We start from the raw sequence: 26,794 nt of genomic DNA, 5'->3' as shown, positions 1-26,794 counted from the left end.
ACCTGCCCAGGAAATTTATGATCAGATCAACCTGTGAGGTTACTTTTAGTTAGATTTATTACAAAGCCCCTCTTTCGTCCACACATATATAACTATAAAGTTGCCTTGCCTTGCACTAGGCACAGATTTTCCCCACCTGCCACCTAGGTTTCCAATCTACCCTATACACTGCTGCCACAGCCAGTTTGCTAACTACAGATCTAATGAAGGCACTCAGGGCCCTTGAGAGTTCAGTCCTATCCCATTTCCCCAGCCTTCATTCTATTTTTCTATGATCCCTTCATTATGCTCACTGTTCCATCCTCTCATTCCCTGTCCAAAACAGTTTAAAGCTGTCATGAAGGGTGTCATGCAGGGCCTCTGGTTCCGCTCCCCACATAAGAACACAGGACATGGTGAGGCCAAAAAGGAACACCAATGGAGCCATAGATAGGGGAGTCATACCACTATAGTCTCGCTGGCAGCTGGGTTGGAGACACAGGAAACAGGAGCCACACTATCCTCAACCTGCCGTCCACTTCTCTCTGCCAACCAACCTCACTTGTTAACTGCAATCCGCACCTCTCTGCAATCCGCAATCCGCACTTGCCAGCCACCATCTTCTTGCTAGCTCCCATTTTCTGCTAGCGTAGCCACGACAGTTATATTAGTGGCCAATGGCTCACTGGTTACAGCTGATGGCCAACTAGCCACAGCTGATGGCCATCCGATCACAGGTGATGGCCTTTACTACCTGAGTGAGCACCTTTCCACGTGAGGCAAGAGCCTGGAAACTTCACTCCTGGCTCTATCCCCACAAAAGCTTACTCTTCAAGATTTTCCAGGTATCTCCAATTTGATCCCCTTTCTAGAGACTTCTACTGTCAGAAGAAATCACTCCTGGGATTTCTATTCTTCATCTTTTAATACTTACTAATACGCTCATAGTAAGCACTCAATAAATATGTTTAAAAGAATAGCTATAACCCCTTCTATGGTTATTTATACTATGAATATATCTTTTTCCTCCACTAAACTATAAGTTTTACTTACTTTTTTATTTTTTTAAGATTTTATTGGGGAAAGGGAACAGGACTTTATTGGGGAACAGTGTGTACTTCCAGGACTTTTTCCAAGTCAAGTTGTTGTCCTTTCAATCTTTGTTGTGGAGGGCGAAATTCAGCTCCAGGTCCAGTTGCCGTTATTAGTTGCAGGGGGCGCAGCCCACAATCCCTTGTGGGAGTCGCACCAGCAACCTTGTGGTTGAGAGTCTATGGCCCATGTGGGAATCGAACGGGCAGCCTTCACTGTTAGGAGCACGGAGCTCCAACCGCCTGAGCCACCGGGCCGGCCCCTAAACTATAAGCTTTATTATCTTTGTATACCTGTTCTGGGCCCAGTAGATGTTGAAACCCTATACATTCAAGAAATGTGTACTGAATTGAATAGTAAGTATTCAGCAATGAATAAAATTCACTGAAATTGATACAGGCCAAATGAAAGGGCTTCTCACTACAGAAACTCTAAGTTTTCTTTCTTTAGTGTTTTAACTCCATTAGTTTCTTAATCATAAATAATAGATTGTTTTCAACCTGAATCATAGAAACCTCCTCCCTCTGCTTTAGACAATGACCCTAAAACTTGTGATTCCTACTTGTTGATTGAAATCATTGAAGCCTAATGTTCTCTCCTACCCGTTCCGGGCCTGACTCCTGGACAATTAACACCTGAATGACTGGCTGAATGGCCACAGGCTCTATAGAGCTAACGGATTTATTAGTTAAAATCTATTTTTCCTCATTCAGGGGTCTTGGGGATACAAAGGATACCCCAGCAAAATTGCCAGTCCCAACCAAAAGAGTCAACCAGGTCCTCCAGGTGGATTTCGAGACCACTTTCTCTCATCTAAGATCAGATAGGGGGAGAGTTCCATGAATCCCATAATAGGTAGGGACAGCTCTACGTCCCTTTCCAGCGGGAAGCAGATACAGAAGAAAAGAGCTTCTGTGCCTCAGCTTCCCACTGTTGAGATTTTATGGGGATCATGTCTCTCAAAGAGAAAATAAGGCAGGCAGTTAGAGATAGGCATCGGGTCTCTGCATTCCAGCATAACCCACAGCATGCGACCATCCAAAAGACCTCCCCACTCAGCCCACAACTTCTTCTTTTCATTGTAATTATCTACCCCGATGAGGAACAAATGGGTACAAAATACCCAACTAGATTAAACCGACCACTCACACCTACACAGTAAAGGCCACAACGACTTTCATTTCACCTGGGCCTCATTATACCGTCGTTATAATATCATATAGATGCCTGGAAGTTCGTTAATATCATTATAACAGACTGAATTCTGGGAAGGAACATGTGCAGTCTAAAAAGATGAGGTAATAGCCTCTTGTCAATCATAGGTGTCAATCAAGTGGTCCCACACCCAGAAAAAAACAGCCCATTCTAGAGAAAAAAGGGGAAAAAACTCCAAGTCCTTGTGTGGGGACAGACCCCAAAAAGCAATTTCCAGGCTCTCGGCCTCACATAGAAAGGTGCTGGCTCAGGTAGTAAATGGCCATCGACTGTGATCAAATGGCCAGCAGCTGTGGCTAGTTGGCCGTCAGCTGTAACCAGTGAGCCATTAGCCATGAATATAACTGCCATGGCTACGCTAGTAGCAAAAAAAAAAAAAAGGGGGGAGCTAGCAAGAAGACAGTGGCTGAGTCTGCAAGAGGCACAGTGAGGGTTGAGAACTGTGTTGCTCCTGGTTCCTGTGTCTCCAACCCAGCCGCCAGTGAGAGTATAGTGGTGTGACTCCCCTACCTATGGCTCCGTGGGTGTTCCTTTTTGGCCTCACCATGTCCTGCGTTCTTATGTGGGGAGTGGGACCAGAGACCCCGCCTGACACCCTGCACGACACATGGAGAAGTCGGCAGGATCCCCTGCACTACACCTTGCCAGTCAGCACCTTTTGAGCCTTGGTTTTGCTCTGGGGCCCGGGTCCAAACTCTTTGGAGTGTACTTTCTCTTCTAATAATGGCCTTGAGCCACTGCTTTCTGCTCAGGCTCACTTCTACCTCTTTGAAGTGTACTTTTTCTTCTGATAAATTTCTTTTTCACTACTTTGTCTCGGTATCTCATTCAATTCTTTGCTTGAGATGCCAAGAACCTGGACATTGTGCCGAAAAGGGCCCACTCTCCGGTAACAAAATGAGTGTACCTAAATGGTAGGTACCAACTCAAAGGGTTTCTATATCCTCTTCTATATTACATTTCTATATTATTTAGGACAAGTGAAAAAAAAAACCCACACAATTTAATCTAGCTTATGCATGCATAATGAGTCATATAACTAACTCATTGTAGAAACAGCAAGGGTACAGTAAGATATGAGGTACAGTTGGCTCAAATGCTGACAGGACTCACCCTTCAGCTTTCTTCTCTGCCTCTCTCCACATGTTAGCTTTACTCTTTCCTACTGGCAAGCTTCTTCTATATGACAGAGAACATGGCCGCTGATATTTCCAGAGTCTCATTCCTCACAGTGTTTACTGCCGGAAGGATACTCTTTGATTTTAAGTTTAAAAATCCCAGGAAAGGATGTAATTAGCTCAGTTTGGATCATTTAGGGGTGGGACCTCAAATAAAATGACAGTTCCTATCTTAAGAGTGAGGAGAAAGACCATCTTTAAAAAGCACTAGATCTGGGTATGGGTAGAGAGTTGCTATTCTAGACAGACAAAATTGGGGAGAGATGCAGTTTGTATTCAAAGGAGGTGGGGGGAAATGGCAAGGGTGGTTTGGGGAACTCAAAGTGGAGCTCTCAGGAGGCCAGAGGAGCATATTCTGTTACGCACTTAAGGGAGAGTCAAAGCTGACTGCATTTTCTTCAAGTGAGAGATGGGTGGGGACAGGGTGCACAGTGATGAAAACAATGCCGAGACTGACCTGCTGAAGGGAGTTCATGACACCCAGGAAAGAGGAGCCAGGATAGAGCTAAAGAAGCAGAGAAACTGTGAAGTCAAGAAGACAGCAGGTATAAGAAGGCAATGGGGCTACTAAGCTGCTTGGGCAGCCAGCCATATCCAACAGCCCAATCAAGAACTTTGATGGCGGAGGCTGTGCCCTCCCTCTTGCCATGGTTGGGGAAAGGGGCACAACTCCACTTTCCCACATTCAGTGGTTATTTTTATGGGTAGATTTATTTTTATCCATTTAGACCTCAAGCCTGCTGCTAGAAGGAGCAAGGCACTGAAGCTTCTGGATTTCCAGGAAAGGCAAGCTTTGGTGGTGGGCTCAGCTAGTCGTCAGGCTGCAGCCGCCCCTGGAGTTACCACCTTGACCCACCTCTCACATCCTTCTCTCCTGTCTATATGGAGCCTAGGGGTTGGAATGGGGTGGGGGTGCCTCTTCTCTCATCCCACAAACCCCCACTGGGAATGGGGGAACACTGGGTTCTGAGAGAAGGGAGGAGCTACCTACAGGCTATCATGCAAGTCAAACTCCTGGCCTGCCCTGAATCCCAACCAGCCAGAGGTGGGGCAGAGACATCAGAGCCTCTTTGGCAGCACCTCCCCTGCAGAGTCTGCCTCCCTAGAACCAAGGAGTTTGAGAAGAGGATCTTGCCTTTCAAATACTAACTAGGCATCATTTCCAGCTCCACGTGCCAGCAGCCAAAGCAGACTTCTCCTTTAATGGGACCACACATATGGCCTAAATTGTTATTCCCCTAAGACCAGTTTACTGAACAGTTAGGCAATGGCTCCCCACGTAGTCACTGCAGTCAAGCTGAAAATATACTTTAATACATTTAAAACACCATGTCAGAGACTGGCTTTCTCACGATAAAGATGCAACTGACACTCATTAGGAGCTGAAATGTCAAATTGTTGTAATCTAGCACAGAGTTTAACAAGCCATCAAATCTGAAGCCCTGTCCAGTTGATTCCTTTCCATTCATTCTCTGTCTTCACTAACAATTGATCTGGGCTCCTGAAGCTACATTTTGGTAGGACCTTCCAAACTCTAACAAGGTACCATCTCTATCCCTGCCATCAGTTCTTCCACTAAAGAACTGGGGAGTGGGGTGGGGAGGACCAGAGATGTTTGGAGAGGGGCAGGGAGTAGAAAAAAAATCTCACCTTTGGTGTCCTCCTAGTATGAGACCTTCAATTCCAAGGAAGAAAAGACTGCTGGAGAACAATCCATGGATGGCTTCCATAGAAGGTAACCCTAAACTCCCCTCCCCTCCCTTGTAACCTTCCATCAGCTGGGCTGGGCTGGGGAGAAGGGGCACAAGGACAGGCAGGGGCTTATCTTGGATCTGGTTCCCAAGTTAGATGGCAGCAGGCAATCTCTAGCGCCACATGGGGAACTCTGAGTTCTGAGCCAAGCCCAACCACTCTTAAAAAATTTCTTCACTTTTGTCTGTTTAACTTTCCCTCGCTCAGAAATAGGATGTGGATGAGTTGTTGAGAAATAGTAGGATAGGAAAGTAAAAAGAGGAAAGCAAGGACCCAAATGTTAGGAATTCGGGAAGGACGCTAATGGGCAGAGGGAAACCAGAGCCCAGGGGCTAATTCACAATTCTGTTTCTCAGTGTGCATGAGGGTCTTCGTCCTGGGGCAAAGGAGGACCCTGTGGGGTGAGGAGTCAGGTTAGAATGGGTGAGTCAAAGAGGTCTCTTCCCAAACCCCTGAAGTTGTGGTGGGTCACCTTCTTCACAGCGTAGTTTACAATTCTAACCCGGTTTCCATAAGCGTATGTATATGACCGAGTGTGTGTGCTGAGGTAGGTGTGGGAATAGCTCAGTCAATGAAGACATGGTGTGTGAACCAATTATGGTACATGTTTGTACTTGAAAGCCATAAAGTTGTAGGCAAAAATCTATGGGTGGCACTGTTGCACAATGCTGGTGGGTGTGTGGCTGCAGGGGTATGATTAACAGTTTATAGGCTGTGTATAAATGTGCATGGTATCTGAGTGTGTGCAAATTAAAATGGAAATGCATGCCAGAGTATGACACAAGCACAGGAAAGTACAGGAGACTCTGACTTGGTTTTGTTTCTGGCTCTGTTATTAACCAGATGTGTAACCTTGGGCGAGTCACTGATCCTCAACTTCCTCAACTCTGAAATGAGGATAATAATAAGTACCTTTCAAGATTGCCATGAGCATTAGAAAGGAAACCATATAACAAAGCTCTTGGTGCCATAGCCCATGCATAGTAGGACTCAAAAGTAAGCAGCTGTTATCATGTGCTGGGGATGTGCCTCTGTGGGGTACAGAGGCAAGAGGGAGCAAAACGTGACCAAGAATGGTGTGTGTGAAATATGGGTGAAGACTGTACTAAGGTGTGTGTATAAGCAAAACCGTGTAGGTGTGTGTGTAACCCAAGCAATTCCTTATGCTTCTCCAGTGAGCTCCCTATTCAGACAGGGGCGAGAGGGTGAAAGTGGATGATACAAGTTTCCCCAGACACCTTGGGTTTTTGGGTTTCTGGGTCCTGGGTCTAAGTGAGTAAGAGGCTGAGAGGCCCAAAAAGAGCTGCAGGAAGCCAACCGCCGGCAGAAGCTTCCTTTTTTCCCTCCACCCAGCAACGGTTAAATACCGCCACCCACATCCACTCCCCACCTCCATCCCCCACCCTACTTTCAACAAGTGAGAGCAAGGGCGGGGAGGAAACTCCGAGAGAAGAAAGGATTCCTCCCCTTCCTTTCTCCATTCCCCCTTAAGACGAACCAGGAAGAAGCCATAGATTGCAATCGGGCCACCTTAACAGTGGAGAGCTAGTCTGGCCTCTCGCCAAGTCCCACCTCCCTTCCACCTCTTGCTCCTCCCCTTTCTCCTCCCGCACTGCTGGGGAGAGGTGGTGAGCTACAGTCTGGTCGAATTGGCTCGAGCTGTTGCCATGACAAGCGTTTTCTTAAGAAAGCTCCGCTGTTGAGACCATCCAAAGCTGGGGGTTGAGGGGGAAGACACGAACTTCCTGGGTAACCATCCTTCCGAAGAAAGCCAGATCTTAGACACCCTCCCAGCTCCCCTGCATTATTTTCTTCCAGGAACCTGAGAGGTCCTTCCTACTGGGAGGACCGGGGGGAGGAGACCCTGCCCACTCCCTGGCGGTGGCTGAAAAGGCAGGAGATTAAAGCCAGATTCTCTAGCGTGACTGCCACACTGGGGAGACCAGTGGTGGTCACCCCTACCCTACCCTGTCCATGGAAACCCGGAGGGAGCGTCTTGCTTGGAGAAGCCTGGATCTTTGCTAGAAAAAGAGGTAGGCTTGCAGAGAATGAATTGACTCGCGATTTACAAACTTTGTTTCTTTCTTTCCTCTCAATGGCTTCTAAAACTCCCGAATTTACTCTTCCTGGCATATTTCTTGCGACTGTGTGTGTGTGTGTGTGTGTGTGTGTCCGCGCGCGCGCGCGGGCGCGCGCGGGCGCACAGATTTGTCAAATACTGTATTCCTTTCCTAGACTCAGTTTTGAAAAACCGTATAATCAAACAAATGACTTCTTTTTCTTTTCCTAGTTTTTGTTATTCCTGGGCCGTGGGGGTAGGGGAATGGAGGGACTCTTTTTCACACCCAAAATGCACCCCTCTTCCTTTCCTGCTTTTCCCCTCCCCCTTGGCTTGGGAATGAGATGCCAAATGGAAAACTGTTGCAAAAATATTTTCCGCGTCTGTTCCCTTTCTCGAAAGCCCCAAAGAGAGACGGGGGGGGGGGGAAAGAACCAAGTAGGAAATCTTCAACAAGAAGGAGGGGCTGCAGTGAAGACTAGGAGAGGGGCTCACTGGGGGTTGGGTGGAGCTAGAAGTTGGGCGGTGAGGAAGAGGAGTACACAAATTAAATTTTTTTGCTTTATACAGAAACCTCAGCAGTTTCTCTCTGCCACTTGCAAAACATCCTCAGACTTTCACGTCTATAATTAGCTGTGGAAAAAGCTGGGAGTTCCCTGTACTGCTGTTGTTTGAGTGTGAGTGGAGCGTCAAGAACCAACTGTATGAGTGTATCTGAGGGCACCGCCCCATGTATCTCTGTGAGAAAGGAGAAGGAGTGAAGTTGGAAAGTTTGCAATTTCAAGGCTGTTGACTGTAGGGGTGAGTGTTTGGCGGTTGGGGTTGGTTGCAGGCATCTTTGGGAGTGTCCCAGAACGTCTTGGGGCTGAACAGGTAGAAATTAAGGCTGTATTGTTCCTCCTAGCCTCCCTTCACACGTATGTTCACTCACATACTTGGCTCGCTCTTGGGGTGGAGGAAGCTGGCTGGCATCCTCTCCCGGACGAGTCCAGCCTCGCACACTCCTCCATCACAGAAGGACCAGGGCTCTCTCTTGCTGGGTATGGAGGATGCGGGAGGGGCCAACCACAACCTGGGAGGCACCTGCTGGCCAGAGACATCTTTCTCCTGGGCATTCCTCATGGACTTACAATAACTTGCAGAGGCGAAGTCTGCGCGGGCTGGCCTGGTAAGGGGAATGTCAGATGAAAAAATAGGCGGGCCCTCAACTGACGCCGCTAGGGGGAGGGGAAGTAAAATCCCATGCTACAGCGCCACCTCCTCCTCTGGGTGGAGATCCTCCTCTCTTAAGATCCTCCCCTCGCTCCTTGAGCCCCTCCCCAGAGCTGTTCCTTCAGACCTTCCTGTGTGGAGGTCCCCCTCCAGCCCCCCTCAGCTGGGGCCCTCTTCACAAGGAAGAAGGGAAAAGACCAGGGTTCTCCTAGGCTGGGAGAGGCCTTGGAGAGGGTCCTGGGGTCAGGAGAGACGGGCTGGAGGAAGGTTTATGAGGAGGAGGGCAGGAAGAGGTGATGGCTCTGATGGTTAGTGAGCAGCTAGGCTGGGGGGGCGGGGTAGGGGGACGTGGAGAGCTAGCTCTGGGAGGTTGTCCTGGACCTGAAGCTGACACATCTGTAGGGTTCAATCCAGGGGGAGAGGAAGCACCTGCCCTTTGCCCCAGTCAGTTTGGTTGGAGGGGGTGGTAAAAGAGAGAGCTTAGAAACTGGAAAGAAGGAAGTAAATGACTTGGAGGAGAGCTTAAATGGGGGCTGGGGAAGCAACAGGAACCTGTTTTCATTTTGAGGTGTTGGACGGTTGACCTGACTGCACCCTAAGGCTAGACAGCTCTTCCCTCCCTCCCTGTATTCTAATCAAGAAGAGAATGAGGCCTTCCCCAGGGGCTAGGGGACCCAAGATAGGATCCTGCCCTTGTTCTGTCGGAAGGAGAGGGGGAGAATCCATTTCTTGGCACTTGCACGGGAGCCCCATCCTCCCTGCCACCATCTTGCGGAAGTACACCCCTTAAATCACGCCGCTCCCCGGACCCTCCCCGCGCCCCATTCCCTCTGGGGGCGTGCACCATTCCTGCAGCCGACCTTCCAATTTTCAGTGCTCTGACTAGGACTAGATTCTGGTAGGTTCGGGGAGAGTTCCCAATTTAGCGTGCACCCATGCGCCTGCTCCGGTGGCGGTAAGCTGTGGGGTCGGTATCCGGAACGCAGCGAACCCGCGGCCGCTCTCCCGGTGTCTCTGTGCTGGCACGCGCCGCCGCCCCTCCCCTAGCGCCTCAGCTCCACTCCCGGCTCTTCCTTGGTCCGAGGGCTCTGTGCAGAAGGTGCTCTGAACGCAGGAGAGGGCCACAGTCCTTTTCCCTTCGATTGTCCACCTCCGCGTCCCGGGCTGAATTCAAGGTCAAGCCGAAAGAACGCAGCTCTGGTAGCCCCGGCGGCTCCCGTACTTAACACAGTACCTGAGAAACTAAAAGGTGCTTGGACAATGTTTGTTGAAAGAAGGAAGTGGCATTTTGGGGGGAGCCTGGGAATCAACCTCATCTGGGCTAATGCTCCCACAATAATAGTGGAAGGGAGTGGCTGAGTCAGATTTGTCAGATTTGTATAGTCTTTGGATGTCAGAAGAAAGTCTGACATTTAAATGGGAGGGCACGGTGAGGGGCAAAAGTAGAGCAGTTAAGAGTTTGCCTAAGGTGTGAATGCTGGAAGAAGTAAGGTAGTGTGGGGGAGGGGGGTGAAGTCCCTGGGCAAGGGTATGGGGAGCTTTACGCTCCCCCACTCTCAGTGATTGGAGGGGCTTGATAGGAAGAGGAACTGGGCACTGCTCAGCCCAGCACTAACCCAGCTACCACCTGTCAGCAATTCAACATTCCACAGGGCACTGCCTCTTATTCAAAAACTTAGCTTTTTTTTTTTCAGTAACCCCCACCCCACGCCCACCCCTCGGGCCCTTTTCTCTCTTTTTCTATGCTCCTGGCCTTGGACCCAGCACCCAAAGACGTGAATAAGCCCTGCCTGTCTAGGGCTTTACAGATCCACCCAACTTTGAAGATAGAAAGGAAGATGTTCATTCTTGGTCCTCTGGATCTTAAGAAACGTGTTTAGCTTAGATTAACCCAGGTGTTTGATTTGATCTAGAAGAGGAATGCTCTGTCCTGGGCCTCACTGTCTTTCCTGGAGGAATTCTTCCTTCCCTCTGACCTCTTCTCCCAAGCCTAGCCCTTAGGCAGACTCCGTCACCAGCTCAGTTCCCTGCTCCTCAGACATGCATTGATTTCTGTCATCCCCAATTGATATTTGATGGGTAGGTGTGAGAAGGAGGGAGGGATAAGAAAGACAAGACCTCTGGGCCACAAGCAGAACACCTGGGCCCCCTCAAACTGGGATGGTATCCTTTTCCCACTCATTTTTTCCCTTTCTGTAGAATGGGTCATAGCAAAGAGGGCTCTGGGGCTGGAGTCCAAGAGGCTTGTGTGGAATGTTTTGTACTCAGCTTCCTTTCCCAGCATTTCTCTTTGTCTCCTCTTTCCTCTTTTCCTTTGTATGAGCCATTCTTGTTCCACTGACTTATTTCCTCTGCACATGTTAAAACAGAAATGACAGGGACTTTCGACTTCTGCCTCCACGCTGTGCCAGTCCTCTGTGTTCAGCCCACATGAATGTGGGTTGAGGAGGGAAACCTGGCAGGATCTAGTTAGAACCAGAACCAAAGGCTCCCAGTCAGGGGAGGAGCTATTGGAGGCAATTTGTGTTGGGAGGGGTAGTGGAAAGGCCAAAGGAGAGAAAAGGGAGTTGGGAACTTAGGTGTCCCTGCTCTCTTTTGCCTCTCCTCACTCTATTCCTCTCTGGCTGAAGTGAAGTCTTCAGCCTCATCACTTCCCTCTGCTCTGGTTCCCGAAGTGGAGTACAGAAATCTCCGGGACAATTCAGGAAGATGAACTGGAATGGAATCAGTGAGACCCCTTTATTCTTGCCTTCCTACAAGATCACTAGGGCAGAGAGAGCTTGGGGTAGTGTGTTATTGGTGGGAGGTTAAGAACTCTTTGGTAGGCTGGGGAAACTCAACTCAGAACAAACACCTCATAACAAGATCCACTTAGATTGCAAAATCAATGCCAGGCGTGCAAACCAGTACAACCCCTATGGAGGGGAAGTTAGCAGTATCTAAAAAAAAATAACATATGCATTTACCCAGCAGTCCTATTTCTAGGAATTTATCCCAAAAAATGCACATTCACAAATACAAAAAGACATACACACAAGGCAATTCTCTGAGGCATATTTGTAACAGGAAAGGAAATCATTGGAAACTACTCAATGCCTATCCTTAATAGACTGGTTGAATAAACAACAGCACATCCACATAATGGAGTTCTATGTAGCCAAAAACAATGAGTGGGAGACCTGTGAACCGATACAATGTCATTTTTAGGATATGTTATTAAATGAAAAAAGTACAATGCAAAAGAGTGTATGTAGTATACCACCTTTGGATTGAGAAAGCAGGAGAAATAAGAATATTTTTTGTGAAAACACACACACACACACACACACGGAGGATAAACCAGAAATTAATTAAAACATTTACCTATAGGGGGTGGGTGGAAACAGGGTAGAAGACACAAGAATGAGAGTGAAATTTTATTGATTATACCTTTCCAGACAGTTTTGATTTTTGAACCACATACATATTTTACAAATTAAATTAGATCCAAAAGAAAGAAAAAAACCCTAAAGCTGACCACAACAGAAACAATGAACCTAACTGTATATCAATTTTATTACTTTGCAAAGAAAGGAATTAATTCAAGTAACTTTTTAATTTAATTTCCTGACTCCATATCCATAAAGGAATGTATATTCTAAGGATAAAAAGAATTGCAAAAACAACCTTGAACTTTACTTTGTTAGGTGTGTTATTGGTCATGGTATAGGTGTCACAAATTGGAAATTGTTTTTTGTAGGGAAAGATCAAATGAGTAACTATGTTGATATTTCTGGAAGTCAGGGCGTTTCACTATGAAAGAAGAGAGACAAAAATATAGAATGGGGAAAGGTGAGGGAGAACCCTGTGATTCTTTATGTATCTCCTCTGTCCACTGGAAGAGTCTAGAAGCAGTGCTACACAGTAGCAATGAACACATCTCGTGCTATACAGTAGCAAAATGAACACATGTCGCGCTCGTTTTTCCATTTGTAAGTACTACTTCTCACTAAAAGAAAGCAGTTCTTGGATATATGGCTGATTCCACATCTGGGACTGGGAAAATACAAGTGAGTCATGTAATGCCAGAGCATGCTCATGGCAAAAGGATACAGGAGTTGGCTTAAAGGAGCTCCCACTGGGCAAATTTGGGACATACTGAGCATCTAAAAGAATAACTGTAATAGATTGTAAGACACTGAATAAAAGATTCCACGAGTCCATTCTGACAGTTAAAATGGAGCAAGGAGGGAGAACTCTTAACAGAAGGATGCCAGCTAATGAAATGTAGAAGTAATGACAGAGCTAAATTTACCAATTTGCAGCCCCCAACAGAATAGCTGATTCAGGCTGGGCTAATGGATGCTAAAACCATTGGGTGAAAGGTTGGTCTCATTGTAATCCGCACGAATTATTACTTACTCCTTACAAAATGAAAAACCTGTCTTTGCAACTGGGAGAGTCAGCACTGTTCACCTTAACCAAGTGAGGAGATAGCATGCGTGGGACCACCTGGTGTTAGTTCCTCCGGATGTGCTCTAAGAATTTCAACCACATCACCTATGTTCTTGTCAAAATGTTATCCTGAATCTAATCATGAGGAGACAAAAGACAAATCTAGAATGTGAGCCATTGTACACGACAACTGGGACTTCAGAAGACTGAATATCATAAAAACACAAAAATTGTGTGCTGGGAGGAGGGCAGGGAGTTAGAAACTAGTCTTTTAAAGAAACTAAAGAGACACAGCCAAATGCACTGCATAAACCTTAGTTGGATCTTGGGTCCAAAAAAAAAAAAAAAAAAAAAAAACCAGACCATAAAAGACATCCTGGGACAATTGGGAAATTTTTAACATAGATAGTAGGTGATATGTAATTATAATTAACTTTTTAAGATGTGGTAATGATAATGATGATGGTTTTGTAGGAGAATATCCTTAATCTTAGCAAAAGTATTTAGGGACAAAGTGTCTGCAAGTGATTTTCAAACGGTTCAGCAAAAAAAAGTATGTATGTGCATATGAGAGAAGTCAATGCCCAGAAGGACTCCTAGATTCCTGGACTCCTTTCACTTATCTCCCAAACTCCTGACCAGCGAAGCTCCCTAGTCCCCACCTAGGATACTTAAGGGATCTGACAATGTGACTTCCTTCAAGGAGTCTTCCTTCTCATTCTCACTGCTGCCAACACCAGGCAGGAAGCAGCTGGGCATAATGGGTGGGCCAGCTGGCTGCCCCACCCCCCCAAATCAGGTGGTAGCAGGCATTCCCCACTCCCATGCCCTGCCATGGTCAGCTGAGGAAGCCTAGGGACAGAGGGCTTCCAGAATCATCCACATACCTTTTAGGAAGGGTCTCATGAGGAATCTACCAAGAGCCGAGAGATATCCCTTCTGAATTGTATAATTAGGTGATTCAGAGAGAAGCTGGCTATGCCTGCCCTGAGCTTTCAAGCCCGGACTAAGCAAGGCCTTTTACCCCTCCCCCACCCACCTTGGCAGGGATTGCAGACCAGCTGCACTGTCAGTGACCCAAATCACCATGCTGCCCACCCCCACCTTCCCAGCCTGGTCCTAGCTCTGGAAAGAGATCAGATTTCTAGGACCGCTCATCTCTCTCTCTCTCCTCTCCCTGGAAACCCTAGGGCCAAGTCTAGCGTGACTCAGGCTCTTTTCATGTAGGAGAAGGCTATTGATCCTTTAGTCAATTCCTCTTCTGTCTTGCTAGGTAGCCTGAAAGAGTGGGAGCCAGAAAATTGTAAGGGGCAGACAGGGAGGAATTTGTACTGTGCTGCGAGGCCTGCCAGAAGAGCACGGGACTGGAAGCCAGAAAACTGGTGATCTGGGCTGCTGTGTGACCTCGACCTAGGCAGGTGATATCCCTGAGCCTTCATTTCCCCACTGTGAAATGCAGAGAAGCTTGGACAAACAAGCATTTCTGATTCAAGACTCCTTTTCTACAAAGAGGCAAAACTCTCAACGCCCAAACTCTTTTTATCACAGAGTCTAACTCAATGTACAGCTTGTAGCTAAATTCCATACTTCTACTCAGGATGACAAGAGGTGAGGAAACTTAAAAGGGTCTGCCACGTGGACAACCACCATTGAGGTTTGGGGGGGTAGGACATGTTCTAAGATTTCCCATCTCACAAGTCTGGAAGTTCAATTAAGAAGTACCTACTCAACACTTTCCAAGGCCATGACTCTGCAATGTCCTAAGCCAAAAATTAGGAAAGATTAGCTAGAGATACAGAGGTCCAAGCCTTCAGGGAGTTGGGAACTCCTAGGGAACGTAATCCCCCAAAGAGTTACTAGGTCCAACCATATGAAGTTGCCAGTGTGCAACCACTTTTGACCTATAAAAGACAATTTAACATAGTTCAACCTAATATTAATATATTTAGACATTGGAAACCAGGGACTACAGTCAGTGCTGTGAGATGGAGAGATGAGGTTTTCATCTGAACTGTGGGTTGGGTTTGGAGAAATTTGGGTAAAGCCACCAGCTGCTAGGCCAGTCTGCCCTCCCTCTCAGTCCAGACTTTTGGCCCTTGAGGTAGACACATTGCCTGAGCGCTTGTCCAGACTCTGGTAGAGATCCCAGCTTTAGCCTTTCTGGTAATTAGACAGCACAGCTGCCCATGGGTAGAGAGGAGAGTGCTGTCCATGTATAGTCCACTATTCCGGAGCTGAGGCTAGAGGAAACTAAGGAAGGAGGCAATAGGAAATACCCACCCAATTCTTCTCCCTATCTAGTGGCAGACAAGAGCAAGGATATACACTTGAAGCCACATCTGGCACAGGGACACATGACCTAGTGATTCTGGGAGCTAACTGGGGTGTTAGTGGGAATGTGGAGACCAGAATTTGGCAGGGCTCACCTGAAAATTACCCTTGGAGGAGGTGATTGCCAAACAGGATATGAATGAAGAGAGAGGACAGATTTGATGGAAGAGAGGGTGGGGAGGGGAGGCAGGTTGGGAGGAAGGGCTGTGTTGCTGCATCTGGCTGAGAACACTGAGCATCATGGAGAGTGAGATACTCTGGCAGGTGAGGGAGGCTGTCTCCTCTCCACCCCTGCCCACCAACCTACTGCTGGATCACCTCCAGCCTTCATCTGAGCCAGCACTGGTGTCACAGGCAGGATGGCATCTGGCCTCAGCAGCATCTTGCTGCCTGCCTGCTCTCCTGGTGTTCATGGACCATTAGGATGATTTCTTGATGTTTCCTCCCTGCTGTCTACTATAGTGTTCTTTGTGGGGAACACTCATAGGACATCTGTTAGGATGCTAGGACAGGCACAGCTGGAATCCTAACTTCTAGGGGCTTTCTGACCTTGGTACAAGGGAGGTCAGTTAATAAGCTTTGGGCAGGGGGTTAGATCATTTTACTGAGCCAGAGCATTTGAGATAGCGTTGGAGAAATGGTCCAATTTCCCCCTTTCCAAGTGAAAAAAACTGAAACCTACAGACTTGCCCAAGGACACCAGACTAGTTTGAGGCTGAGTCAAAGCTGGAGCCCCATTCTCTTTACTAGGACTGTGAGTGGGCCCCTGACCCCATCAGTGCATCTCTGTGTGACCCAGATCAATGTCAAACCTTCTCAGTCCCCAATTTCTCTACCCATTTAACAGGGAGAACCATTGTAGCCCCTACAAGGATGATATGTGGCATGGTGAGGTCACTTGCTAGAAGCACTTTGGAAGAAAGATGCTAGGAACCACAAAAGTGCTGTGCCATGATTGTTATTGTTGCTGCTATTATTAACAATTAAGGTCATTAGCACTAGAGAAAATGCAAAGGAGAAGCACTGTTGGCACCACCCTCATTGCTGTGCAGCTCCTAATGGAACTGTCTCTCTTCTCTTGGTCCTTCCCCAGCCCTTCCCAGATAGGAGGCTCTGAGCTGGGAGAAACAGGGTAATTGAGATGGAGCAGAAGTCCTGGAAAAGGGTGGGTGGAGCCTTCATCCTGCCTGGGCATCCCTGGCTCTGACCTTGTCTCAGGGTGGCCACTCTGGAAGGTCAGAGGAAGTGTGGAGGGGAAGCACTCTAACCAACTCTTCTTCCTTGATAGCTGACTAGGAGCTCTGATTTGGGGGCTAAGAGTCAGTGGGGTGGGGCTGCTGTAATGTGACAGCACAGGCCAATTTTATTGCCAGAGCCAATCTGTCATTGATTCTCTTGTTCATTTGTTCATTCAACAAGCATTGAAGTGGATACAAACTGTATGCCAGGCACTATGTTGGGATTTGGGGAGAAGCAATGTCCAGGAGGCAGGGAGTGAACAAGAATTGCCCACTTTCAGCTCCAGAACAAGTGTCCTGAACCTGGGGGCAAACAGCAAGCCTTGATTGTGGCAGTGTTCCAGAGAACTTGCATTTGTGTCCCTGGAGAACACTTTTCACCCCTGACTTCAGGCAGCAAAGGCCTGGACTCCATACAGCATTGAGCTGGGAGGGCCTTTGGAGACCACTGCAGGGCAGCCTGTGTTACCAAAGAGACTGTGCCCTGATGGTGAAGGACTTGCCCTTGTCCTTTGCCAGAGGAAAGCTTCTCCTGGGCCTGGTGCTGAAGCTGTGTGTTCTTCCAAACTGGTATATATCCTATCCTTGGGCTGGCATCCCTGTGTCATCTGACTTTGCAACCCTGTGCTTACATTCTGGGGCCTCTGAGTTTCTTGGAATGCCCAGAAGGAATCTGAATGGAACCTCAGAATGAAAAGAAACCCTCCAGTTTCTCGTCCAATCCTTATTTGTTAATTCAGCCCCTTTATCCTACTTTCCAGAGGCAGTGTAGTGATACAGGATAAAAGAGCGCATTGAGATTTGGTTGGTACATATTGCACACACCTTTATTGAGCCTCAATTTTCCCATCTGTAAAGTGTGTATATGACCTTTCCTTATCTACCCTATAGTGAGTGTCGTGATGGACAAATGAGCTATGGTAGGTGACAGCTTTGTATGAATGCTAAAATGCTAGACCTATGTGCCCCTTCTGAGGTCAGTCCCTTCTCTCCACTGCCCATTTCTGTGACCTCACTCTCCAGCACGTTTCTCTCTTCTCTCACTATTTGCTCCAGATTCTGCTCTTACTGTGTCTTCCCTTCTAGCCTAGATCAAGACCTAAAATAAGACTTGTTGCATCTTAAATAATAATAACAACAGTAGAAGTAATAGTCTGAGCTAACATGCATTAATTATGTGCTAGGTATTAAACTTTTCTCATTTAATATTCCCAGCAAACAATAAAGTTGGTACTAGTATTGTCTTCATTTTACAGGTGAATAAAGATATTCATAAAACAGAAGGCTGAGGTCCAACCCTAGTCCAGCCCATATATGGATTTCCTCTTTCTATTGCTGGTTGATAAGTACAGAGAGAGATTCAATAGCATTTATTGAATGTCAACTAAATGCCAGCTGCTTTCATATTATGTCACAACAATCACCTTCTGAGACAGGTACAGGATTTGTCTTAGAGATCATCTTGTTGCAAGAACAGAAACCCATTCAAGGAAGCAAAAGTAAAAGAAGGCTTTACTAGAAGGTTACAGAGAAATATCACAGAACTTCGTGGTGGGAAGTGTAACCTGTGTGTGGACTGTGCCTCCTCCCTGGAGCCGCAAACACTCTGCTCCCTCATCCACGTGTGCAGGACCCATGGTGGTTGACCGAGCAGCAGCCTCAGTCTCCAAATCTGTGTGGCCTTCCTGCTTACTCCTCCAGAGTCTCTCAGTCCAAATGCCATTAGATGCTGATTCCAGCTTAGGTCCCATATCCACCCCTGCTAATTGTCTGGCCTGCTGGAGGGGAATAGGGACCAATCAGACATGACCACCTGAGCCTATACCTTCAATAGGGCCTATGGGTAGGGGTAGGAACACATGTTTCTAGAGGGGAAATTCCTTGGCTGTAAGTGGATTCAAATCCAAGTATGCTCTTCACCCCACCAGACTACCTCTAGGACATTGTGGAGATGATGCTCTGGTTGCAGCCCCTAAATAAGAGACCATGTGAGTTGTCCCAGAATCTGCGGGTTTGGGTGGGCTTGGAAACATTGTTTATCATTTTGAACCCTGCTCTATGCCAGGCATATTATATATATATTATCTTTAATCCTTACATCCCTACAACATGTTATTGTTTCCATTTTATTAGGTTGGTGCAAAAGCGATTGCAGTTTTTGCAGTTATTTTTAACCTTTTAAACAGCAATTACTTTTGCATGAACCTAATACAAATACGAAACCTACCATTCAGTGAGTTAAGTAGCTTGCCCAGAGGTCATCTGGATGATTAGGGTTGGTTTTGACCCAGGCTTGTCTAACACCATTGCCTTTCTACTAACTAGTACTACCTCAAAACAAACAAAAAAACCCAATCATCTTTTCACTTCATTTTGCTGGAATGTACAGTCCACAAGAGCAAGGAACCTAGTCTTTTTGTTCATTGATGTAGCCCAGGCACCTATAATAGTACCTGACACATAGTAAGCGTTCAATAAAACATTTCCGAATGGATTTTGCTTTGGTATCTTCTGTACTCCTGGGCTTCCCATGGTCAGAGGGGAAAGAGTAATAGTCTAGGCCTTGGAGAAAGAGCTCGTGAAATATGTTGGGGTAACCCTCTAGGTGTGCCTCTGACCCCTACTCAATTCCCACAATTGACTTTGATCAGGGACATTAGGAACAGTACTTCAATGGGGAGGAATATAAAGGAAGGTATGGCCCTAGATCCTTGTGTGTTTCCTGTCTGTACATCTGATACTCAGCCCTGTGAGGGGAGCAGCTGAAAGGAGAGCTCCCTAACACCAGAATATCCATTTATTGGGATAAAGAAATGTCGTCTAGCACTGGAAAAAAGAATACTAATTTCCAGTGGGTTTTCTGCCCCAGGGGTCAGAGTTTATCAAGTCCTGAATCCCTTCCAGTGCCTTTCTCTATAGCAGTGGTGTGGCCTAAGTCACCCTAGTCAGCCTTCCTAATCCCAGCAACATGGTGTTCTGTAAGATCACAGATTTGGGGGAGTCAGTAGAACTGGGTTCAAGTCTGTCTGGCCAGCTGTGTGACCATGGACACAAGTTATTTAATCTCTCAGACTCAGTTTTCCCTGGAAAACGGAGATAGCACATGAATGAAGAGTGATACATGTTTCAAGGGTATGGTCATAGTAGGTGTTCATTGAACTTTAACTTTTCCTCTTCCATTCTTCCATTTCTCTCTTCCTTCTCAGACGCTGGTACGAGCCTGCCCACTTATTCCCTGTCAATCTTTATACATTTATAAAAGGGTTATAGTCCATTATCCTCTTGTCTATACAGAAAGGCCCAGAGGTCTCAGCCTGCTATAACTCTCCACCAAAGGGCCTGCAGAGGCTGAGGGGGGCCTCCATCATTTCCACATGACAGGTTACCTTCCTGGGGCCAGTTCTGGGATTGTGTTTGATATTTGCATATCAAGAGTCATGGCAAAATAAGGCAGAGTGGCAGACGTGGGCCAGGCCTCACCACCTCACCTTGTTTGCTCCTGCCCTACATGCCACCCCAGGAGTAGATGTTTTAAGAGCCACTAGTGGGGAGTTTCATGTTGACGGGGAGAGCCACACTGGGTGACAATGCTCTACTTGATTGTAGAAGCTGTGGCCCAAGGATGCCATCACTATTTGGTCACCCAGCTAAACCGTCAGCTGCCACTGGAATTGAGCAGGCCACTTGATAAATAGACAGGAGAGTCCTGGTCTGGGATCTCCTCTCTCCCCAGCACACACCCACACAGAAACTTCAGCTGGTATGAAGTGGCAGCTTGACGAAGGTAAAGCATGAACTGGAACTTACGTTCCCTGAGCTGAAAGGGGCTTGGTATTGAGTGGCTGCATTGGGTCCCTGTTCTTGCTCCAGCTTCTGATGGGTCACTTAAGTGCTCTAGGCTTTCTTGGAGTAGGAGAAGTGCTCTGACCCCCTCTCAGTTTCTCAGGAATGACACCCAGTGATGGGAGATGCTTTAGAGAAAGTGAGGATGTAACTATTAGCTGAGGGCTCATGTGAGCAGGCCTAAGGCAGTGTGGTTGACAGATGCGTCAACAGGTAGGTTCTGGCTGTAGCATCGGCCCATCCACTCACAGCCTGTGAGCTGCTTAAAAGGAGAAGTGGTACCTTTGTCATTTCTGCATACCTAGTGTTTAGCACAGTCCTTCGTTCATAGACTCACCATCTGTAAACGTTGGATGGATGAATGAATAACAATAAAGAAATATCTTTTTTTAGACTAGAGTCAAGAGCATAGCAAAGTTTATCTTCTTCCTTCCCAGGGTCACCATTCCTGTTCAGCATTTCATCATCTCATGTCTGAATAATTGCAAAGGCCTCCTAATGACAGGAAGGGTAGCCTAAAGGAATGAATTCTAGATTAGAAGTTGGGGGACATGAACCTTTCTGGGCTTCAGTTTGTTCACGTAAAGTGAATACTTTGACCTAAATGTACTTCAAAAACATTTCAACTCTCAAATTTTCTGTTTCCTCCTACCCCCAAACTCTGCAGATTATAGTTGTTTACCAAAATTTTAATGTAAGAAGATTTCACACAGAAATCTGAATTTCCTGATTTTTCTAAAAAACCAGAAGCTCTGGCAATATTGGCCGACCTTTTTTCCATGGCAATGCTTAGTAGGAGCTGAGTAACTGCTGCTCCATTCAGACAAGTGTGCCAGTCTCCTCCTCTCCTTGTCGCGTAACACTCAGCCTGCTTTGTTCATTTTTGTGCCTGCCTGGTTCTGGTAGGCATTTGAATTTGCAAAGAAAAAATGGGAAAAATAAAACTTCTAAGGGTGGAGGCAAGGGCACTTAGGGTGGGGTGAATGCCCTGGGAAGCAGCTCTCTTGCTCAGCTGGTCTTAAGTGGCAGAGACTGGGGGAATCTTCCTGGGAAGCTGTGAAAACTTCCTGGATTGTGAAAAGACACAGTGGTCAGTGCCACAGGAGGCTGCTTAGAGATTTGGCCTCCAGAACTCTTGAGCCCTTGGCTGATGAAGACATCCCCTCTTCACCTGTCTCCTCCTCCTCGGACCATGTTGGGAGTTTGGGAGGCTCCCTGGGGCCCCTTCTGTATAACTTTGTATAACTCTGTATAACTCCTCTGTATAACCACTTGGAGGTGGGGAAGAGGGCTGGGGTTCCATTATTGAAGCTTGGCAATGGTGATAATTCCCCTTTCACTTCTTTCTCTTGTCCAACCTCCACCAGGGTCTTTGGCACAAAACAAGTTGGACTGTTGGAAGGCCATGCTGCTTAAGTACAGTGTGTGAGCTGATCCAGGGCCACAGCTATATTCAGATGGGTGTAGTGCACATTATCCTGTTATCTTACTCAGCTCACCTCATGACACCTGTTGCTGTAAACACCTGCACTTCAGAGCTCTCGGGATGGGTTGCTCCCAAAGTCCGATGTCTCACTGGGAGCTAACTTATGCCCACTTAAAGTCAGGGCTGTTTCTCACTCAGCTCCTTAGTCGTCCTGTCTGAGCCCTGAGGAACTCTGTCTATAATACCCTAACCAGGCAGAACATCCTTGCTTACCCCATCACAGAATCTTTTCTTTCTACTTTTCTTAAGCTTGTTATTTGTAGTTTAATCAATTATTCTGTGGTCTGATCTAGTCCTCTGTGTTTTTTTCTTCTAAAAGCATCTATATATTTTTTTTCATTGGGCTTGCATCACTCAGTCATCGCTCGTCACTTGCTACCCTTCCCTCCCTTGTAATATTTCCCTTTTCATGTAGATATTGATATTATGATGATTCTTGTCCCAGTCACTTTTAGAGACCCGACATGTTCAGGAGGGCTTTTGGTGTTTTCCCAGAGTCCTTTAATTCAAATGGTGGATTTTGAGCAAAGTGGGTCTTTAGGTTTTTAAGGATATTTACTTTGTTCCCTAAATATAAAGCAATGCATAAAAATATGTAACATTTACTGCACATTTACTATATATCAGGCACCATGCCAAATGCTGAAATTGCATGACCTCATTTCCTCCTCAAGACAACTCTGTAAGGAAATCTTTTCCAGAGAAGAAACTGAGGCTCAGAGAGAGAAAATGTTTTACCCAAGGTCCCATAGCTACTAAGTGGGGGTGTGGAATTCAAAGCATGTCTCTCAAATTCCAGAGTCTGAGCTCTGTACTCCTTCCATATAAGATTCTAGAAAGTTTGGAAAAATCAGAAAAGTATAAAGGAAAAAATAAGATTTCCATAAGTCCAGAGATAACTGTCAACATTTTGGTGTATTTTCTTTTATTCTTTTACATATGTGGGTGAGTATATACTTTAACAAAATAGGGCACTTGTTGGATATTGAGTTTTTGATTCAAATTTTTTCATATCCAATAGTATATCATGAGCATTTTCCTACATCATAATGAATTGGCCAAAAGTCAGTCCCAAACATGGTCACGGAATCCAATAACAGCAGGCAACCAGAGGTAAAAGGTCATCATGATTTTAGAAGGGAAATAATGATACTGATACCCACAGCCTTTGCCTTGAAAGCATACAGTCTGAAGCCAGCTAGGGTGGGGTGCCAGCGTCTGAACGTGGGATGAAGAGATCAGAGAGGGCAGAGAGCTTAAAGCCCTTGCATTGCCTTTGAGAAGTCCCTTCCCTCCCTCTGTGTGTCTGGATCCCACAAGAAGGTACAGGCCAATTGTGTTTGAAGTGAGTTAAAAATGCAAAGTGGCTTTTTACACAGGCTCAGCTAAGGGCCAGTCTTTCTGGAAGATATGGGACACCGTAAATCAAGCCCCCTATAAACCTGTGAGCAGAATTATTTATTAAGGTCAGAGAGGCTGACTCCTCCTGCTGGGTCTGTACTCTCACACTGGCCTCTGGTTGGAGAGAAGGTGCTTTCATTCTCTGAAATGTGTATGTAAAGGCTGAGTATATTTTATCTGCAGCTATATTTTTTAGGAAAAGATACTTTTAAAAAATCATCCAAGAAAAGAGCAGAGAGGGGCAGAGAGAAAGGAATTAGGAAGAACAGGAGGCTGTCACCACCGGTAAGATAATTAGTAAATGTAAGTCTGGGGGCAAAAACTGCCTAGTGTATACGAGTATGACAGGGTTGACAGGGACAGTGTCCCTGTGGTTGTGGTAGTCGACTCGACACCCTTTGGAATGACATCCTGAGGTGCCAGCCTCTTGGAGGTTGCACCAACCAGCTCTCATAAATTTGAGAGTAAGTCCTGGTAGCTTCCATGTCAGATACAGGCTTGTCTAAAGAATGTTGGCACATGTTCAGTGCAGGTTCGTGGGCTAGGACATGAAGTCTTGGGTTCATCCACAAGCTGGTATCACCTCATTGTGTGACTATGGGGAAACCTTCCACCACTCTGCTCGGTCTGGCCCCTGGCCCACACGGAGGTTTCATACCTGCACCTTCTTCCTTCCTAGGCCGTCTTAGGGAGGTAGATGAAAAAAGTGGAGGGACATGCTTTGGGTTTCCATTATGAAAATAGAGGATTCTATATTATTACATTGGTTACCCTAGAAGCTCCTGCGACAACACAGGAAGAGAACGGTATAATCATTGCACATGTCACTTAACTGTTAAACTTCAGCCTTTCCACTGCTTAAGATACCAGATAACATAATCTTGAATACCTTTCAGGGTTTTTACAAGAATCACATGGGATAATGGATGTGAAAATGCTCTGTACACCATAGAGTGTCTACAAATACATAGAGGTGGTTAAGACAGAGGGATTGTAATTGTGGCACTGTATATCTTCTATTTTGAGATTTGGATCTCTGGTATAATTTGATTTAACAAGTATAATTTAGCTTGGGACTTTTTGAAAGCTTTCTTTTCTTTCTTTGCCTCTTAATGATTCTGTTTCCTATACATTTTCTATACATGCAGACCAGTTTCAGTGTTTCTATTTTCTTCCGCCCAGTGCTGGCCCTGCAATTTGGGAGAGGTTTTGCCTTTGTATGGGATCCACTCCTGGCTCCGACTTAAATCTACATGATATATGCAAAGGTTTCACAACTGGCTTAACTTCACCTTCCCCTACCCCCAACTACAGTCCAAAGCAATTTGCATCGTGGTTAGAAAATATAAAACTTGAGACAAAACAAAGATTCGACACAGTAGTTTGCAGTAGTTTTCAGCAGACTCTGCCCAGCCGACCCTTCTCTTTAACAAATCTTCCTTCTATATTTCTACCTGACTTCGTGAATTCTTTCACGGCCCGCGAGTGAGGAGACACAACAGAGATTATATATGAAGATTCTTGAATAGGAAAGCCCCTGCTCACTCACCTGACTCCTCTGAGGTTTGGAAGGCCATTTCTCCAGCTCATGTAAAATTATAGCCCTCTTTGTTGGGTAGGATGGGATCTTTCCATGCTGTAGATGTAGAGCCAGGGTTTGATGAAGACTAGTAGTCCCAAAATCCTATTGTATCAGAACTAGATGGGGCCATAACTCAATGCCCTCCATTTTACAGACCAGAAAAATTGACACCAAGGAAACCACATCATCTGCACTTACACCCTGACCAGGTCACACTCTCTACTTTAGAGCTCAGGTTCCCCACATGTACAGCAGGGTGCCCTCCAGTTTACCACACCCTAATCCCAACGAAACTGAGTGAGGACTAATGAGATTCACTTTGTATGTACTGTAACATCCTGTGTGAAAGCATCTCAGATTCCACCGGATGTGAAGTGTCTTTCATGCTAACATCCCAGAATCACCCCAGTTTTTGTTCCTGGTTTCCGACATCGTGCATATACTGATCGTCTACATTTATGAAGCATGCATGTCGGGTAAAGTGCGGGACGAGGCCCTGTTCCCAGCGGTCATGGCAGCTCATGGACAAGGAGCTCTGGAGGAAACTTCCGAGCAGTCGCTGAGCACTGAAACCCCAGAGTTTTGCTCATGGAGTGTTTAGGGAGGCCGGGTGAAGGGCGGGGTGAGAACTGGGCGGGTTCCCGGAGGCTTGCAGTAGACAAAGGGTGAAGATTCCTCCCCAGGGTGTGGCGCGGAGGAAGACTAGGGTCCTGGGGCAGGGAGGGGCTGTTTGGCCCGCTGGGCCGACTGAGTCACTGCTCCTCAGTGAGCAATCGCTGGCTGGCCGGGGTGGAGCCACCGCCTTTGTTGGCTTCGGTGCGGAGCCAGCCTTAGAAAGGGCTGAGGATTTGTTGCCCCAGCTGCTTCACCGCCGCGCTGGGAGTTGAGCTGCGCCTGCAGGTCGGGAACCACGGCTCGGCGAGGCGCGCGCAGAGCTCCGAGGCGGGGCTGGAGGCAGGCGAGGCCCGGAAGAACAGCCTTAGGCTGCTCCCGACCCGGGCCGCCAGTGCAAAGCCCAGCCCCGCCAGAGAGGCCCCGGGTCCGCTGAGACCGGGGGCGGGACCTCTGAAGCCCTGAGTATGCGTGGAGCTGGTGTGGGCCTTAGGACCCAGGAAGTCGCGGCGGGAAGGGGTTTGGGTTCTCCCCAAGCTCTTTTGCTCTGGGCCCTAGAGGAAGGGAGCGCTCAGGCATGTGCATTAGGTTGCTAACATCCTGAGTCTCCCTCCATTGGGAAATGCGATCCCTGTCTTCTGTCTCTCCCCGCCCAAAGACCAGGCCGCTGCCCCTCCTAGCTTCTGGCCCCCTGGTTCCTAGAGGAATGATGCATCTCGGTCCATCTGCCCTGCTTCCCTTTACTCCCACCTCCCCCTCTGCCTCACCCCCCAAAATAAGAATTTCTAAGTAGGTTGGTATTTTCTTATTAGGCTAATATAGTCAATTCAGTATATTGCCTGTCGTTAAATGATAATTTTTGACCATGAAGTTGATAGAAGTTCTCATCTGAAAGAGTCTTGCTAACTTTTGGCAGATCCATGGCTGTCTTTGATCATGCAGATTAAAAAGTGTTCCTGGCAGAAATAGTAGAAATCTATTTTCTTTCTTTTCCCCTTTCTCTCTCATGTCTAGTTTTATCTCTTCTTTTTTCTTTTATTTCTCAGGTGCACAAAGTTGGATGAATCAAAATTCATGCTTCATGATACATTTTCTTCATTAGTTTATGCATGTCTCTTTTGTAGCTTATTTATATAGGTTATTTACATATTTTAATAACCTAACGAAGCCACTTGAGCCCACCACCCAAGCCAAAAAACGAGATCACTACCATAACTTACATCCACCTGTGTCCTTTCTATCCTATCCTCCCACCTCATCACCCATCATAATCACTATCCTGAATTCTGCGTTTACCATTCTCTTGATAAACATATATATGCCTAAACAAATATATTATTTAGTTTTGCCTTATAGTCTGTATTAAATATATATACTATG

At 46.6% G+C, this 26,794-nt stretch overlaps 1 protein-coding gene across 4 annotated transcripts in view; it reads left to right on the top strand.

The window, feature by feature from the left end:
- The first annotated feature begins 6,839 nt into the window (after positions 1-6,839).
- ATP2B4 (ATPase plasma membrane Ca2+ transporting 4) overlaps positions 6,840-26,794 on the top strand; it is a 109,774-nt gene continuing 89,819 nt past the window's right edge. For all 4 annotated transcript variants that reach the window (XM_033093485.1, XM_033093490.1, XM_033093488.1 and 1 more), the window contains exon 1: positions 6,840-7,249. The gene's annotated coding sequence lies outside the window, so the exon portion shown is untranslated. The remainder of the gene's footprint in view (positions 7,250-26,794) is intronic.

This window comes from Rhinolophus ferrumequinum, chromosome 22 (assembly GCF_004115265.2).
Source record: "Rhinolophus ferrumequinum isolate MPI-CBG mRhiFer1 chromosome 22, mRhiFer1_v1.p, whole genome shotgun sequence".
NCBI lineage: Eukaryota > Metazoa > Chordata > Mammalia > Chiroptera > Rhinolophidae > Rhinolophus > Rhinolophus ferrumequinum.
This window is presented reverse-complemented; position numbering and strand designations above follow the sequence as displayed.